The sequence below is a fragment of the Dendrobates tinctorius genome, unplaced genomic scaffold (assembly GCF_039654945.1).
Source record: "Dendrobates tinctorius isolate UK_male_01 unplaced genomic scaffold, ASM3965494v1 ptg000022l, whole genome shotgun sequence".
NCBI lineage: Eukaryota > Metazoa > Chordata > Amphibia > Anura > Dendrobatidae > Dendrobates > Dendrobates tinctorius.
In genome coordinates, this window is record NW_027361690.1 from 39600398 (window position 1) to 39618923 (window position 18526).

At 46.3% G+C, this 18526-nt stretch overlaps 1 long non-coding RNA gene across 1 annotated transcript in view; it reads left to right on the top strand.

The window, feature by feature from the left end:
• The window catches only part of LOC141084141 (uncharacterized), a 29919-nt gene extending 11625 nt beyond the window's left edge, over nucleotides 1-18294 (top strand). Inside the window, exon 2 of the long non-coding RNA XR_012230938.1 lies at nucleotides 16378-18294. This is a non-coding gene — a long non-coding RNA (uncharacterized lncRNA). The remainder of the gene's footprint in view (nucleotides 1-16377) is intronic.
• The last annotated feature ends 232 nt before the right edge of the window (nucleotides 18295-18526 follow it).

Sequence of the window (18526 nt, forward strand, 5' to 3'; positions counted from 1 at the left end):
CTGACCCTGACCATAACCCTAACCCTAAACCCCCTTAACTAACCCTAACTCTAACCCAAACCCCTAAATTCCATGGTTTAAAAAAAAAAACGCATATGCAAAAAAACGCATACATGAGCATGCCAGTGCGCACATATGCGCATCCATAGGCTATAATGGCCATTTTTAGCGCAAAACGTGCGCATATGTGCGCATGCGCTTTTTTGCAGGGCCAAAAAATGCAACATGCTGCGTCTGGAAAATCCCAACGCACACCCCAAAAAAACGCAGCGCATGAAAATCGCATACATGCGCTGACCAGTGCGCAGGTATGCGCACCCATGTTAAATATAGGGGAAAAAACGCATGCGCAGGTGTGCGTTTTTTTCCAGCGCTAAAAAACGCAAATGTGAAACCAGCCTCAGCCATGTATATACAGCCCCTTCTATCAGCACATCATTTGTCTCAGCCCCTCTATACACAGGCTCCTCTTAATTGCCAGCTTATATGCTTATACCTGCACTGCTATTTCTTCCCATTATAAGCTTGACTCTGTAATAAGGAAGGCTCAACCTCTTCCCATGATAATCATGACCCACAGGAGCAGCTCCAGTTTTGACCAGCATAGCATAGAGGAGAAGCCAGAGAAAAGAGATGTCCAAATGAGGATGCCGTCATTCAACGCTATGAGTAGACATCACATGAATGCATCATTGTTCTGATGACTCTGTTTCTCGCTTGCACTACACTGTCAAATTGGTATCATTTAACTTATTCAGCTGTCTCCTTAATGAATAAACTTACTGGTTCTGCTCCTCCCATTGTAGTCTGAGAATAGGCTCCCTGTGTGCTTGCACAAATCGAACATAGCTAAAGCCCCCGTCACACAGCGAGATCTGTTATGAATGGGTCACCGAGGAGAAAAAGGCAAAACAAGCTAAGCCACAGAAAACCAGAGTGGTTGGTAACTATGCAGATTGCAGATCCCTGATCTTACCACGCAACTATCAGTAGCCGTGGAGCGTGCCTACGATGAACCTAGACGCCTCGTCACGGCCGGAGGACTACATAAGCCTAAAACAAGAAAAGGGAAAACTAACTGCCCCAGAGCAGACCCCAAAGGAATAGATAGCCCCCACACATGTATTGACGGTGAAACAAGATGAAGGCACAAACACAGGCAGGAAAATAGGCTGAGCAAATGATGGGGCCCAAACTAACTAGACAGGAAAGGAAAGGGAAGACACTGTCTGCAACCTGAAAAAAACCCTACAAAAATAATGTCCAACACTTCTGATAGCAAAATTAACCCTGAAGTCACTAGACTTCTCCCACTATATCAGCACTCTGAAATATTCTGAGACAGAGCAAAAAGAGACCGAACTAGTAAGGGACAAAAAGCCAATTGGCAAAATACTGATAAATAAGAGTGGAAATTCAGCCCAGCCCCCAGCCGGGGCTGGCAGACCACACAAAAAACTGAATAGACCAACAAAATCAAGTGTGAATATTAGCTGAAAAACTTAGCTTTAGAAGACTGGAACAGAGCTGAAAACCAAGAGCTGACAAGCCAGAAGGAATCACCAGCAACTGAATAGGGCGTCGGCTGTCTTAAATCCAATGTGAGAATCCTGAGATCCAATCATCATCCTCATTCTCAGGTGGCAGATCTCCACCGATCAAACCACCTGCACCACCTCCCGTCACCACCAGAGGGAGTCCATAAGGGGAACTCACAACTGGTGAACCAGAGAATGAACTCACAACAGTACCCCCCCTGAGGAGGGGTCACCGAACCCTCATTCACGCCACCAGGCCGATCAGGATGGGCCTGGTGAAAAGCACGAACCAATCTATTGGCATGAATATCGGAGGCAGAGACCAAAGAATTATCCTCCTGACCATAACCCTTCCATTTGACCAAATACTGGAGTCTCCGTCTAACCAAACGAGAATCCAATATTGTCTCTACCTCATATTCCACATTGCCTTCGACCAACACAGGGTCAGGAGGTGCTGCCATAGGAACCACTGGCTCAACAAACCTCTTCAACAGCGATTTGTGAAATACGTTATGGATCTTGAACGTAACTGGAAGAGCCAATCGAAACGAAACAGGATTAAGAATTTCCAAAATCTTATAAGGACCAATAAATCTTGGCTTAAATTTAGGAGATGCAACCTTCATAGGAATATTCTTAGACGACAACCAAACCATATCACCCACTTTAAACCGGGGACCACTGGTCGTTTGCCGGTTGGAAAATCGCTGGGCCTTTTCCTGAGAGAGTGGCAACTTATCCACCACTTGGTCCCATATCTGCTGCATTCTCTTAACCACCATGTCCACACCTGGGCAGGACGAAGATTCCACTTGCCCTGAAGAGAATCGAGGATGAAACCCAAAATTACAAAGGGTGACATCAAAGTGGCAGAACTAGCTCTATTGTTCAGTGCGAATTTGGCCAAGGGCAAAGATGAGACCCAATCATCCTGATCAGCAGATATAAAACATCTCAAATAAGACTCCAAGGTCTGGTTTGTTCTCTCAGTCTGTCCATTGGTCTGGGGATGAAACGCGGAGGATAACTGAATTCCCAGATTGGAACAAAAGGCTTTCCAGAATCTGGAAACAAACTGGACTACTCTGTCGGACACAATGTTCTCAGGGATCCCATGTAACCTAACCACCTGTTGTAAAAACAAGGGCACCAACTCAGCAGAAGATGGCAACTTTGGGAGTGGTACAAGATGGACCATCTTCGAAAATCTATCACAAATCACCCACATAACAGTCATTCTCTGAGAGACAGGAAGATCAGAAATAAAATCCATTGAGATATGGGTCCATGGCCTCTTGGGCACCGGCAAAGGCATCAACAACCCACTAGAACGAGAACAGGGTTTAGACCGAGAACAAGTCCCACAGGACTGTACAAAATTCCTGACATCAAGAGATAAGGCAGGCCACCAAAAGGACCGACTCACCAAATCTCTGGTACCAAAAATACCTGGATGAACAGCCAATGCGGAGCAATGAATTTCAGACATCACTCTCTTTCTCCTCTGGTTAGGAACATACAATTTTCCCATAGGGCAACGCTCATGTTTATCCTCCTGAAATTCCACCAGGGCGCATCTTAAATCGGGCGAAATGGCAGAAAGAACTACCCCCTCACCTAGGATGGTAGTAGGCTCGGTCACACTAAGAGAATCGGCAAAGAAACTCCTAGAAAGGGCGTCTGCCTTAACATTCTTAGTGCCTGGAAGAAAAGAGACCACAAAATTAAAACGCGTGAAAAACAAGGCCCATCTAGCCTGTCTAGGATTCAAGCGTTCGGCCGACTCCAGATAAATCAAATTCTTGTGATCGGTGAGGACCACAACTTGATGTCTAGCTCCCTCCAACCAATGTCTCCACTCCTCAAATGCCCACTTCATGGCCAACAATTCCCGATTCCCTATGTCATAGTTGCGTTCAGATGGGGAGAACTTTCGAGAAAAGAAGTCACAGGGTCTTTTTGGGACAAAACAGCTCCTGCACCAATTTCAGAAGCATCTACCTCCACCTGAAATGGAAGTGAGGCATCAGGGTGCCGTAAAACTGGAGCTGAAGTAAATCTCTGCTTAAGCTCCTGAAATGCTGAGATAGCCTCAGGAGACCAATTAAGCACATCAGCGCCCTTCTTGGTCAGATCAGTCAGTGGTTTGACAATACCAGAAAAATTACCTATAAATTTACGATAGAAATTAGCAAAGCCCCAAAACTTCTGGAGGGCCTTCAAAGAAGTAGGCTGAACCCAATCATAAATGGCCTGTACCTTGGCCGGGTCCATTTCAATAGTCGATGGAGATAAGATAAATCCCAAAAATGAAATCCTCTGTACACCAAAAAGACATTTCGATCCCTTAACAAACAGGGAATTCTCCCTCAAAATCCGGAACACAGTCTGGACGTGTTCCACATGAGAATCCCAATCACTAGAAAAGATCAAAATATCATCCAGATAGATGATCAAAAACTTATCCACAAAGTCACGGAAAATATCATTCATAAAGGACTGGAAGACAGAAGGGGCATTAGTGAGCCCAAAAGGCATCACCAGGTACTCAAAATGTCCCTCCGGAGTATTAAACGCCGTCTTCCATTCATCCCCGTGCTTGATGCGAATAAGATTATACGGCCCCCTGAGGTCAAGCTTAGTAAACCAGCAGGCACTCTTAACTCTGGAGAATAAATCTGACATCAGAGGTAATGGGTTCTGATATTTAACCGTCATCTTGTTAAGGGAACGATAATCAATACACGGTCTTAATGAACCATCTTTCTTGGCCACAAAAAAAAAACCCAGCACCTAAAGGTGATGAGGATGGTCTAATATGACTCTTCTCCAATGACTCCTTAATATAGGATCGCATAGCATCATGTTCGGGTACTGATAAGTTGAAAAGCCGACCCTTGGGAAATTTACACCCAGGCATCAACTCAATTGCACAGTCATAACTAGAGTTGAGCGAAACGGGTCGAAAAAATTCAAAAGTCGCCGACTTTTGGCAAAGTCGGGTTTCATGAAACGAAACCCGACCCTAGGATGAGGTCGGCCACGAGGTCGGCGACTTACGCGCCAAAGTCGCGTTTCAAAAGTTTGTTTTGTGCTCTTTTTCAGCCAATCAGGATCCACGGAGACTGTGGGCAACGTGATGACATAGGCACGGGTCACCACCATCTTTCAGAAGGGCATGCAAGTGATTGGCTTGCTTTGGTGGGCGTCACAGGGGGTATAAAAGGGCGTGCACGCCGACCGCCATCTTACTTCTGACGATCTTAGTATAGGGAGAGGTTGCTGCTGATTCTGTAGGGAGAGCGTTAGGCAGGGAAGAAGACAAAAAAACTGCTTCTGCTGCTAGCGATTTGGCCTGCACAACACACAAGTCACTGTGTGTGCAGTGCAAGGGGAGGCTATATTGTGGTGTATCAGTGGTGTTGGTTGTTGGGCTGCCTTTTAAGGCTTCCTGACACGCTGGCATTGCTGTTTACCCACTGCTCCGCAAACTGCTTTTTTAAAAGCAATCCAATCTCCCTTATCCTCTCGTCACTTTGGTCACAGGCAGCTGTGCCATCGAGCGTGTCACATAGCGCTCAGATATCAGTGGGCCGCACACAATCCACAAGTGTCCAGTGTCCAAAAGTGTACGCAGAGATTCAAAATCTCCATTATCCTCTCGTCACTTTGGTCACAGGCAGCTGTGCCATCGAGCGTGTCACATAGCGCTCAGATATCAGTGGGCCGCACACAATCCACAAGTGTCCGGTGTCCAAAAGTGTACGCAGAGATTCAAAATCTCCATTATCCTCTCGTCACTTTGGTCACAGGCAGCTGTGCCATCGAGCGTGTCACATAGCGCTCAGATATCAGTGGGCCGCACACAATCCACAAGTGTCCACTGTCCAAAAGTGTACGCAGAGATTCAAAATCTCCATTATCCTCTCGTCACTTTGGTCACAGGCAGCTGTGCCATCGAGCGTGTCACATAGCGCTCAGATATCAGTGGGCCGCACACAATCCACAAGTGTCCACTGTCCACAAGTGTACGCAGAGATTCAAAATCTCCATTATCCTCTCGTAACTTTGGTCACAGGCAGCTGTGCCATCGAGCGTGTCACATAGCGCTCAGATATCAGTGGGCCGCACACAATCCACAAGTGTCCACTGTCCACAAGTGTGTGCAGAAATTCTAAAACTCCCCTGTCCTATAGACACCTTGTACCTTGTTTTACATTACTATATAGTTTGTTGGATTTTGTCTACATTTCTACCAAAAATGAGGAAGGCTGGTGGAAGAGGCCGTGGAATTGGGCGGGGGTTGGCAGCTGGTAATGATGGTGTTGGTGGTGGATCTGATGGTAGTGGCAAGAGCAAAATAGGACCGAATGCAGGAGGTGCTGACCCTGCGTCATCGTCTGGCTACATAAGGCCTCGAACGCTTAGTTTTCTAGGAGTTGGCAAACCGCTTTTAAAGGCAGAGCATCAGGAAAAAGTTTTGTCTTACATTGCTGACTCAGCCTCCAGCTCTATCGCCTCCTCTTCTTCAGTTGTAAAAAGTAAAAGCACTGAGTCGTCATTGGAGGCTCATGTTCATGAACCACACCTTTCCTTGTGTCCTTCACCCCAACCAAGATTGAAGGATGACGCAGGCCATACTACTGATTACTCCATGGAGCTGTTTTCACATACCATGCCTGGATTATCAAGTGAAATGGTGAATTACCCAGGCCAAGATGAATCTGACATGGAGTGCACTGATGCACAGCCGCTGATGGATGATTCTGCTGGTACATTCACTCAGAGCACTACATTGTCCTCGCAGTGTACAGAGCCAGATTTTGACCCTGATGAGACTCAGGTGCCCCTTCCCGCACACTATACCACCATACACGGTGACACAGAGAAAGGTGCACATGACATAGAAGAGGAGGTGATGGATGACCCAGTTGTTGACCCAGATTGGCATCCATTGGGGGAAGAGGGTGCTGCTTCCAATAGCTCAGATGAGGAGCATCCACAGCAGACATCGACATCGCAACAGCTGTTATCTGGCAGGCCCGGAGCACTCCAAAGACAGGTTCCAAAAGAGTTGCTGGACAGCTTGTCCAGAGGGTCAAAAGATCACAGCGTGCTAGGCCGCAAAATGTCTGCCAAAGTAGGAAGAGTGCAGTGTGGCAGTTTTTTGAACAAAATCCTCATGATCAGGCCAAGGTTATCTGTAAGAAGTGCGCAAAGACCTTTAGCCGAGGGAAAAATCTGAAAAATTTGAATACCAGTTGCATGCTTAGACATTTAACCAGCATGCACTTGCAAGCGTGGACACAACACCAAACCTCAAGTGCCACATGTGCAACTGATCACAACGAAGGTAGTCAGCAACGCTACATTGTTTCCTCCACTGTAAGCCCACCGGTTAGCACAGCAGCAAATGTTGAGGTGTCGTTGCAAGGCCACAGCAGTCAGGGAATCCCACTGTTATATCAACGAAAGACTGATTCTAGGCCATCAGAAAGAACACCAACTCCATCACCATCATCAACCCTCTCTCAGTCCGCCCTGTCCACCGCTACTTCCACCATATGCAGCTCTCAAGTCCAGCTCACCCTCCCAGACACTATGAGTAGGTCAAGAAAGTACTCAGTCTCTCATCCGCGTACACTGGGTTTGAACGCCCACATTGCCAAACTAATCTCGTTTGAGATGATGCCCTTTCGGTTGGTGGAAAGCACAGCTTTCCGCGAACTCATGGCCTATGCAGTACCACGCTATGACCTACCCAGTCGCCACTTCTTCTCTCGCAAAGCCATCCCAGCCCTCCACCATCATGTGAAAGACCGCATTGTCCATGCACTCAAGCAGTCAGTGAGCGGAAAGGTGCACCTCACAACTGATGCATGGTCCAGTCGGCATGGCCAGGGCCGTTACGTGTCCATCACTGCGCACTGGGTTAATGTGGTGGATGCAGGGTCCACAGGGGACAGCGGTGGTGGGACAGTGCTGCCTAGCCCACGGTATAGGAAACAGTTGGCTGTAGGCGTTCGACCCTCCTCCTCCTCCTCCTCCTCCTCCTCCAGAAGCGACAGCTCGTCCACAGAGCGCAGTCGTACGAGCACTCCATCTGCAGCTGCCACTGTTGCACACGATGTGTCCCCCTATCGAGCAGCTAGTGGAAAGCGTCAGCAGGCTGTGTTGCAGATGATGTGTTTGGGCGACAGACATACCGCCGAGGTGCTGGCCGAGTACTTGAAGCGACAAACTGAGTCATGGCTGGGCAGTGTACATCTTGAGGCAGGCAAGGTAGTTAGTGATAACGGCCGTAATTTTGTGGCAGCCATAGCCCTTTCAAAACTCAGCCACATACCTTGCTTGGCTCACACCTTGAACCTGGTGGTGCAGTGCTTCCTCAAAAATTATCCGGAGTTAACAGCCCTGCTCCAGAAGGTGCGAAGACTGTGCGCGCACATCCGCCGGTCACCTGTACACTCCGTTCGTATGCAGAAGCTGCAGCGATTGCTCCACCTTCCCAACCACCGCCTCATTATCGACATTGCAACAAGGTGGAACTCCACCCTGCACATGGTGGAGCGGCTGTGCGAGCAGAGGCAGGCCATAATGCATTTGTGGGAGGATACACGGCCAGGCACTTTGAGAGCAGACATGGAGTTGACAGGCGTGCAGTGGTCGAAGCTGAAAGACCTTTGTAAAGTCCTTCAGTGTTTTGAGGAATGCACACGGCTGGTAAGCGCAGACGACGCCATCCTAAGCATGAGCATCCCACTTATGCGTCTGCTCATGCAAACTTTGACGCACCTTAAGGAGCAGGCGTCTGCAGCCAATGTTGATGAGGAGGAAGAGGAGGAGGGAATCCTTGATGACATTCAGCCATTGTCTGCTCAGGGACCTCTCCTGGACGAGGTGGAGGAAGAAGAGGAGGAGGAGGAGGATGATGGGGATGATTACTTAGGGGAGGAGGATGCATCTCGTGGGGCAAGTGAAAATGTTGGCGTGGCAAGGTCTGGTACAGGGTTTGTGCGTGACTGGAGGGATGTGGATTTGCCAGAAAGTGCTCCTCCACCCAGCACTCGCAGTGCATCATTGACACCGGGAACATTGGCCCACATGTCAGATTATGCCTTGCGGATCCTAAAAAGGGACCCCCGCATTGCCAAAATGATGAATGATGACGACTACTGGTTGGCCAGCATCCTGGATCCACGCTATAAAGGCAAATTACAAAACATCATGCCACAGGAGAACCTTGACCTAATATTGGCTAATAAACAAGCAACTCTGGTAAATCGGTTGCTTGAGGCATTCCCAGCACACAGCAGCGGTGATGGTTCTCACACGAGCCATACGGGCCGGGGGCAGCTTGGCAGAGGTGTTCGTGGTGCACACAGCAGAAGTGGCGTTGGAGACAGGGGTTTCATGACAATGTTGTGGACTGATTTTTCAAATACCGCTCACACAACTGGTAATACTGCATCGATGGAAAGTGACAGGAGACAGCAGTTGTCAACTATGGTTACAAACTACTTTTCCTCCCATATCGATGTTCTCCCACACAGGTCATTCCCCTTTGACTATTGGGCCGCTAAACTGGACACCTGGCCTGAATTGGCCCAATATGCCTTACAGGAGCTCGCTTGCCCAGCTGCAAGTGTGCTATCGGAAAGAGTCTTCAGTGCAGCTGGATCAATCCTGACAGAAAAAAGGACCCGTCTGTCAACCCAAAATGTGGATGATCTAACCTTCATTAAAATGAACCACGCATGGGTTTCCAAGGATTTTGTCCCACCTTCCCCTGATGACACATAGGGTGACAGAAAAATGGCTTGCTTTGGTCCACCTCTTCCTGGTACTTCACCTATTTCGCCTTTTGCATCAGCTGAATGTCCAACATCAACATATGCCACTTTCTAAAACTCCCTAACTGTGCTGCCTCCCCCCCCATGGCCGGGGTCACCACCTAGCGCACGACACCGTGCGAGTGCCGTTGCCCTGGACAGGTGGGTAGGCCGACTCTTGGGCGCGGGCACTGGCACAGGGTCCCTCATAGTGCAATCAAGTGTCTCTGACGGTGGTGGTGCACACCCGCCGTCAGACACACCGCTGTACTATGAGGGGCCCAGTGCCAGTACCAACGCCCACGAGTGGGCCCCCCTTGCTTGGCCAGGGCCTCAGCATTTGCAATCTTTACCTCTCCCTGCTCCTCCGCTGTGTAATCTGGGCCGTCAAATCCATACTGTGCCTGACACCGTCTGAGCCTGCCTCCTGAGACATATATTTTGAATGTGTACGCTATCCATACATGTTATCCAGGGATACGGTACCCTTTCTAACCTTTGTGCAATGACGTGCAATCCATACTGGGCCTAACACCGTCTGAGCCTGCCTCATGCTGTATAGACATATTTTGAATGTGTACGCTATCCATACATGTTATCCGGGGATACGGTACCCCTTCTAACCTTTGTGCAATGACGTGCAATCCATACTGGGCCTAACACCGTCTGAGCCTGCCTCATGCTGTATAGACATATATTTTGAATGTGTACGCTATCCATACATGTTATCCGGGGATACGGTACCCTTTCTAACCTTTGTGCAATGACGTGCAATCCATACTGGACCTAACACCGTCTGAGCCTGCCTCATGCTGTATAGACATATATTTTGAATGTGTACGCTATCCATACATGTTATCCGGGGATACGGTACCCCTTCTAACCTTTGTGCAATGACGTGCAATCCATACTGGGCCTAACACGTCTGAGCCTGCCTCATGCTGTATAGACATATATTTTGAATGTGTACGCTATCCATACATGTTATCCGGGGATACGGTACCCCTTCTAACCTTTGTGCAATGACGTGCAATCCATACTGGGCCTAACACCGTCTGAGCCTGCCTCATGCTGTATAGACATATATTTTGAATGTGTACGCTATCCATACATGTTATCCGGGGATACGGTACCCTTTCTAACCTTTGTGCAATGACGTGCAATCCATACTGGGCCTAACACCGTCTGAGCCTGCCTCATGCTGTATAGACATATATTTTGAATGTGTACGCTATCCATACATGTTATCCGGGGATACGGTACCCTTTCTAACCTTTGTGCAATGACGTGCAATCCATACTGGGCCTAACACCGTCTGAGCCTGCCTCATGCTGTATAGACATATATTTTGAATGTGTACGCTATCCATACATGTTATCCGGGGATACGGTACCCCTTCTAACCTTTGTGCAATGACGTGCAATCCATACTGGGCCTAACACCGTCTGAGCCTGCCTCATGCTGTATAGACATATATTTTGAATGTGTACGCTATCCATACATGTTATCCGGGGATACGGTACCCTTTCTAACCTTTGTGCAATGACGTGCAATCCATACTGGGCCTAACACCGTCTGAGCCTGCCTCATGCTGTATAGACATATATTTTGAATGTGTATGCTATCCATACATGTTATCCGGGGATACGGTACCCCTTCTAACCTTTGTGCAATGACGTGCAATCCATACTGGGCCTAACACCGTCTGAGCCTGCCTCATGCTGTATAGACATATATTTTGAATGTGTACGCTATCCATACATGTTATCCGGGGATACGGTACCCTTTCTAACCTTTGTGCAATGACGTGCAATCCATACTGGGCCTAACACCGTCTGAGCCTGCCTCATGCTGTATAGACATATATTTTGAATGTGTACGCTATCCATACATGTTATCCGGGGATACGGTACCCCTTCTAACCTTTGTGCAATGACGTGCAATCCATACTGGGCCTAACACCGTCTGAGCCTGCCTCATGCTGTATAGACATATATTTTGAATGTGTACGCTATCCATACATGTTATCCGGGGATACGGTACCCTTTCTAAACTTTGTGCAATGACGTGCAATCCATACTGGGCCTAACACCGTCTGAGCCTGCCTCATGCTGTATAGACATATATTTTGAATGTGTACGCTATCCATACATGTTATCCAGGGATACGGTACCCTTTCTAACCTTTGTGCAATCACGTGCAATCCATACTGGGCGTGAGAACGGCTGGCGAGCTGTTAAGCAAGCTACAGCACAGCACCTGTCCAGACAAGTACAGGGATTCCCTAGCGAGGAGACTTATTTGATTGTTTTCTATGTTGGGACAGCAATTTTTGGGGAGCACTATACTCTGGAGAATGATAGATGGGGCCCACCATACACTGGAACATTCCAAAGGTGGACATCAGACACTGGAGCAGCATTTACAGGGCCCATTATACACTAGAGCATTAGAAATGGGGCCCATTATGTTTGGAGCATTATTTGGGCCCATAAGACAGTGGAGCTTCATCCATGGGGACCAACATATACTGTAGCATTATGTGGAGCTCATCATATACTGTTTCAAACATTATATGGGACCAATGATTTTGTATGGAGAAATAGATGGGCCTCGTCATGAGATGTAAAAAGTGAGGTATTTTTCATTGTACTATACCGCTATTTCTCTGCCGTATCGGAGCATGATGAGTTGTGGTATGTGTTAAAGGGGCGCTCTTTCGCCCAGGGCACATGAAAACCTGCAGCCAGCCCTCCCCCCCAACAAATTTAGCCAAATAACCCCCATTTTTCAGTGCGTAACTTGTATTATGAAGTTAATTAATGTTGACAAGCTTAAGTAAGAAGAATTGATGCTTTTGGCATTCAAATGGGCACTGTAGGTGTGTTTCCTGTCCTCCTCTCACTGCCGACTTTTATTCCCCATTGACTTACATTGGGTTTCGTGTTTCGGGACGACCCCGACTTTTCCCTATAATCGGACGATCTTGCTCGACCCGACTTTTGGAAAAGTCGGGTTTCACGAAACGAAACGCGACCCTAAAAAACCAAAAGTCGCTCAACTCTAGTCATAACTCCTATGAGGAGGCAAAGACGCAGACTTGCTCTCACTAAACACATCAGAAAAATCGGCTAGATAATCAGGAATATCATGAGACTGAGGAGAGGTGGAGAAAACAGGAGCATCCCTAAGAACACACTGACAACCCCAACTCACCACAGACCCAGATTTCCAATCCAAAACTGGATTATGAGTTTGCAACCAAGGAAAACCCAGAACAATAGTATCATGCAAATTATGCAGCACCAAAAATTTACAATTTTCTTGATGGTCTGGGGCAACCCGCATCGCCACCTGGGTCCAAAACTGAGGTTTAGTCTCTGCCCAAGGAGTAGCATCAATACCCCTCAAAGGAATAGGCGTCCGCAGAGGTGTCATGGAAAAACCACGTTTAGCAAAGTCCAAATCCATCACATTCAACGCTGCTCCTGAATCCACAAAAGCCTTTGTGGAAAATGTGGATAAGGAGCAGATCAGAGTAATTGCCAAAAGAAACTTAGGTTGTGTACTGCCCACAGCCAATGTGTATGCAAAACGTTTCTCTCGTTTTGGGCAGACAGAAATAGTATTGATAAGAACTGAATGAGTTAAATGAATTCTGCTGAACTTTATCTTTTCTTCGAGGAGATGTCTCAGACATCTCCCTTGTGAACCAAGGTCAAATATTTCCTGCTTACATGGCAAAGCTGTTGTAGAAGTAACTATTTTTCTTTTCTTTATTGCGCATGTCTGTAAATGTCTAAATTCTTTGCTTTAAAAGATGGAAGCCTAACTGATAAGCCAGAGGCACGCAGCAGGCATCCCGAGTTGTATTATACAGCTTATGTCTGTGTTATTCTTCTCGACGGAGCAATCAATTAGAGACATATGGTGCCTTACACCCAAGAACATCGGTCCTTCAGATGAAAGAGATATCTGAGGGATCCCAACAGTTTCCTGGCGCCCGAACAGGGACTTGATATAGGCACCTCTCCAAGACTACCCAATCTACAGACCACTCCAGTTACTGATGAAATTGTGAACAGCAGACCTAAACACCTGGCCAGGTAAGAGATCAATTTTTCTCTTCTCTGCTCTTCATAATGTATCATTATAACTAAGGTCCGTATAAAGGGGAATCTAGTAGAGGAGGGGGCCGTAAGATCAGGTCCATATAAGAACTCTGAGGAAATCGGGTGTGACACGCATATGTAATTTCTGCTCGAATGAGAGGTTACTGAGAGGTTACTGTAGGTTCTGTCTGTGCACAGCTATTTTTAGAAAAAGAGCTGATGCAAATCGAAATGGGAGAGGTCTGACATTACGGAATATAAGGCTGGGTGAACAGTTCATGCTGCAAAGCCCCGACGGACAAGTTTTTCACAATAGACGATTCCGTGTTAGGAATCAGGGAGGTTGTTGAATGGCTACTTTGATTTGAAAGATTGTGGAAAGTAGAAAAATAAGCTGCACAGTAGGTATTCGTTCAAAGAGTGGTGATATTGCCTAACTGGGTTATGTGACAGCGTCCTTTCGGGGAGGTCACCGCCTAAGCTTTCTTCAACACCCTTTACGAATAAACCTTGTGACAGATAAGAGTGTGACCGAATGAGCACAGGACCACGAAATGAGCCTGTGACAGGATATGACTGAAGAACCCCGATAAATGGATACTTTGTTTACAATCCTGTGTGTTGTGGGAGTGTTACTGTTCGGATGCTACCTAGCATATAAGTACACGAGACACGTAGTACAAGGAGGAACAGACACCCCGTTTAACCTGTTGGCACCTTAGGAAGAAGGTAACGAGGTATAGTAGAGCCTAGTCTTGAGCTTACCCAATACACCACCTAAGGAAGAGAGGATTAACAGGAAAGAAACAAGAAAAACAGGATAAGAATAAAAGATAAAATGGGGAACAATCAGGGAAAGACACCCGAAGAAGGAGACCGGTTATGTGATATAATTGAGGATAGATATGGAAGTAGTGCAGCAAAGAACCTGGAAAAAGTATTAATCAAATCCAAAGTGCAAGATAGGCAGGCTGTGTGAATCCTTGTATATATGTCTATGAGAACCTCTGAATAAGATGAGAGATGAGTAATTGAGTATAAAAAAAAAAAAAAAAAATCAGTGAATGAGCACGTATGAATGAATCATCACACATCATTTTTGTGTCAAGAGATTTGTGACCTTTCTAGTTGTGGTGGAATCCCGGACAGATGCGTTATAGATATTTCAAATCTACATCTGAGACTGAATGACTTGAGTAATGATATAGTTCGTGTTATATGTGGCATTACATTGTAAAGTTTCCTGAATGCATTTGGCCAGAAAAAGGGCAAGGCATGGTTAATCTCATTATACAGTTATCTGCCCTTACAGTGAAATCCCGTGATTTTGAGTTTCTTTGTAGAAATTTATTTTGATAAGTCTAAAGAACTACAGAATTCTGTGAAGGACGACGCTGCATTCTGATGGGAGGGGGGAAGGATGGCGCTGCGCAGTTTTTCTTCTCCCTTCGCTCTTATCTCTGCTGAGTGTGAGCTGTGCTCAAAATTCTCTGTAATTCTATCCATAAGGTACGCGCTGAAAGATTTGTGCATTTTAAAGCAACAGTACTTAATTGAAGATTGGAAGTTAAAAGTAAGATATGGTGCCTAATTTAGAAGGGAATTGTAAGTGATTGTTTGGTCATTGTAAGTGATTGCTTGGTCATTAATGTGTTTGAACCTGCTTCTAGTTGTGTGATTGATTTGTATAGCAAATTGTGTCAAATTACAAAAGACAGAGAAGGAAGGAAGCAGTAAAACAAGTGGGACAAATATTGAAAAAGGCAAAAATACCAGAGTGTGAATGTTTGGATGTACAAAAAGGCACAGACAAGGGAAGAAAATAGCAAGTGAATAAATGATGCTTGAGAATGTGCAGCAGTATGGAAGGTGTATTATGAATGTTTGATTGACAAAGTGTAACCAGAGACCCAGACAAAACAGATGGACTTGTAAACACTGTGGTCAGACTCAGACAAACCCAGACTGAATAGCTACTTGTGTGACCTGTGCTACTGACCTAAGCGAATTGCACTAAATCCTATCCAGACAAGATCATAAGAAGCTGACATAATAGTGTGGATAGTGGGTAGTGGGGACATTGGCCCTTGAGGAGTAAGCTGACAGTAGACATCAGACGACCAACCCCATCAGGACCTAGAAGTGTGACTAGAATAAGAAAGATACAGGTGTATTATCCCTGGAGCCCCTCTGACCAGCTAGCTTTGCTGAAGCAGCTGCCTGACCCTGAAGACCAACCATTCCCGTTTTACAGACACATAAAGGAAGTACAGCAGACATATAAGTGTACCTGGGCAGACATGGGGTACATTTGCATAAACCCACTTGATGTTAGAATACTGGTGAATGCATTCATTGACGGTATGAACAAAGACTTAAGAGACGCAGTACAGACAGCCAGACCTGAATGGAGACATGTAGATCCGAAAGACCTCCTTAAGGTAGCTAAAGAAATTGAGCAAACAAGGACAATAAGACAACCTGTCATGTATGCTGGAGCACAAGGAAAAAAGTGGAGACGTAATAGGGAAGGCATGTGAGATCACACTGACGTTTCTTTTGACAATCTATTCCCCACATGACATCCATGCCATACTCCTACAAGTTCAACCAAAACATCTGTCTATGGCCAGACAGCTCCGACTTGAGTGTGCTCTACTAATTCCTGAGTATGTCACTCCTCAAAAGATGTAACGTTCTGAATCCAGCCACCCTCCTGCCTGTGGATTCAGAAAAGGGGGAATTGGTGACCGTATTAGTGAGTGAGGAAGGATACTTTGACATGACGCATGAACATGTCTGCATAGAACTGATGAGTCAGGAGACAGTTGGGTTTGCACACATTCATGAAAAACCTGTTCCTAATGCAGACTTTGAGTTTCTTTTTTGTAGATGGCCCCAGATACCACCAGGATGGACGATTCTACACTGGATATGCAGTAGTATCCTCACATGAGGTAATCCGAGCGGAACCACTCTCTCCTCACATGTCGGCGCAGGAGGCAGAGTTGAAGGCACTCACTGAGGAGTGTAGAGCCGCTGCAGGTAAAGTCGCTAATATTTTCACAGATTCGAAGCCCATTAAAAATGCAGAGCTGGTGAAACAATTGATGGAGGCATTGATGTTACCAGTCCAGGTTGGCATTGTCAAGGTAAAAGCACACACAAAGGTGACTCCGTGGAGGTAGAGGGCAATAGAAGGGCGAACGAGGCTGCTAAAATAGCACAAGGCGGCCTAGAGAGAGCAGTGGGCGGTGGCGGGGAGTCAGCGTATTCCAGCCACATTGGGTCTAGATGTCCTGAAATCCCTCCAGCATAAAGCTGCCCAAACAGAGAAGGTACACCGGGGGAGACTGGAAGCTGAGCTGAACTCAAATGGAGTATGGGAGAATAAGGATAAAATGTGCCCACCAAAGTCCCTGTTCCCAATCATGGCGCAAGCAGCACATGGCCCCAATCACACCTCAAAAAGTCACATGTGTGCCATGGTAGATGCCTTCTGGATCGCTCCTGGTTTCAGTTACGCAGCCGCGAAACTTGTACAATCATGCCTCATCTGTGCACAGCACAACCCAGGTAAAACAGTAAAAGTCCCTAAGAAAGCGACACCTAGGCCTCTCTACCCGTTTCAGAGACGGCAGATTGACGACATACAGCTACCAAGGTAGGAGTGTATGCAAATATCCTAGTATGTGTAGATCTCTTCTCTGGTTGGCCGGAAGCCTATCCGGTAAAACGTGCAAATGCTAAAATGACTACAGACAAACTGATGAAAGAACTGATCTGCAGGTATGGTGTCCCAGAAACCACAGAAACAGATAGGGGTGCACACTTCACGGGAGAGATAAAGAGGGAAGTCATGCAGGCCCCGGGTGTACAGCAAACATTTCATTCACCATATAGGCCACAAGGTAGAGGGAAAGTGGAAAGACTAAATGGGACACAAACTGAAAATTCAAAAGGCCATGGCAGACACAGGAAAGAGCTGGGTGGAGTGCTTGCCTCTTGCACTCTTTTCAGTCAGACACACTCCAAATAGAAACACAGGCTTGTCTCCTTCTGAAGTCCTGAGACTTAGAGATCAGTATGATAAAGACAATGATCTTACTAAAGATAGTTGGTGGTCAGACACTTTCTCCTTTCTTAATCCAGCTAATTGGTTTAAGGGTATTGGAGGCTGGATAGCTGGGATTATACTAAGTTTATTACGTATTGCCGTTTGTCTCCTTATAATATATGTGCTATTGAAACTTGTTTTTTGGTGTATCTCTGTATGCAAGAAAAGATGTAGAAATAGATAAGGAAGTTTGACTGTAAACAACAAGAATTTAACTATTATTCCTTTGAGTCCTAGATTGACATCTCATTTCTGGCATGAAGGAGCGTACTCTTGCAATGATGGACGTGGCTTCAGTATCTGGGGGATGGAGAAGGTAGAAGACCTGTCTCCCTTGGGCAACCCGTCGGCCTGGGATAGTACCTGGTGAACGAGCCACTATCCGCTGTTGTTGCAGGATCCAGTGTTCCAGATTGTGGAAAATGAAGATGTCAAAGGGGGGAATGATAAGAACTGAATGAGTTAAATGAATTCTGCTGAACTTTATCTTTTCTTCGAGGAGATGTCTCAGACATCTCCCTTGTGAACCAAGGTCAAATATTTCCTGCTTACATGGCAAAGCTGTTGTAGAAGTAACTATTTTTCTTTTCTTTATTGCGCATGTCTGTAAATGTCTAAATTCTTTGCAATAAAAGATGGAAGCCTAACTGATAAGCCAGAGGCGCGCAGCAGGCATCCCGAGTTGTATTATACAGCTTATGTCTGTGTTATTCTTCTCGACGGAGCAATCAATTAGAGACATATGGTGCCTTACACCCAAGAACATCGGTCCTTCAGATGAAAGAGATATCTGAGGGATCCCGACAGTTTGAGAGACGTCTCCACAGAAAAAACACAGCTTATTACGCCTTCTAAACTCCTGACTTTGCGCCCTAGACAAAACTCTATCACATTGCATAGGTTCAGACATTTGTCCACAAGGTG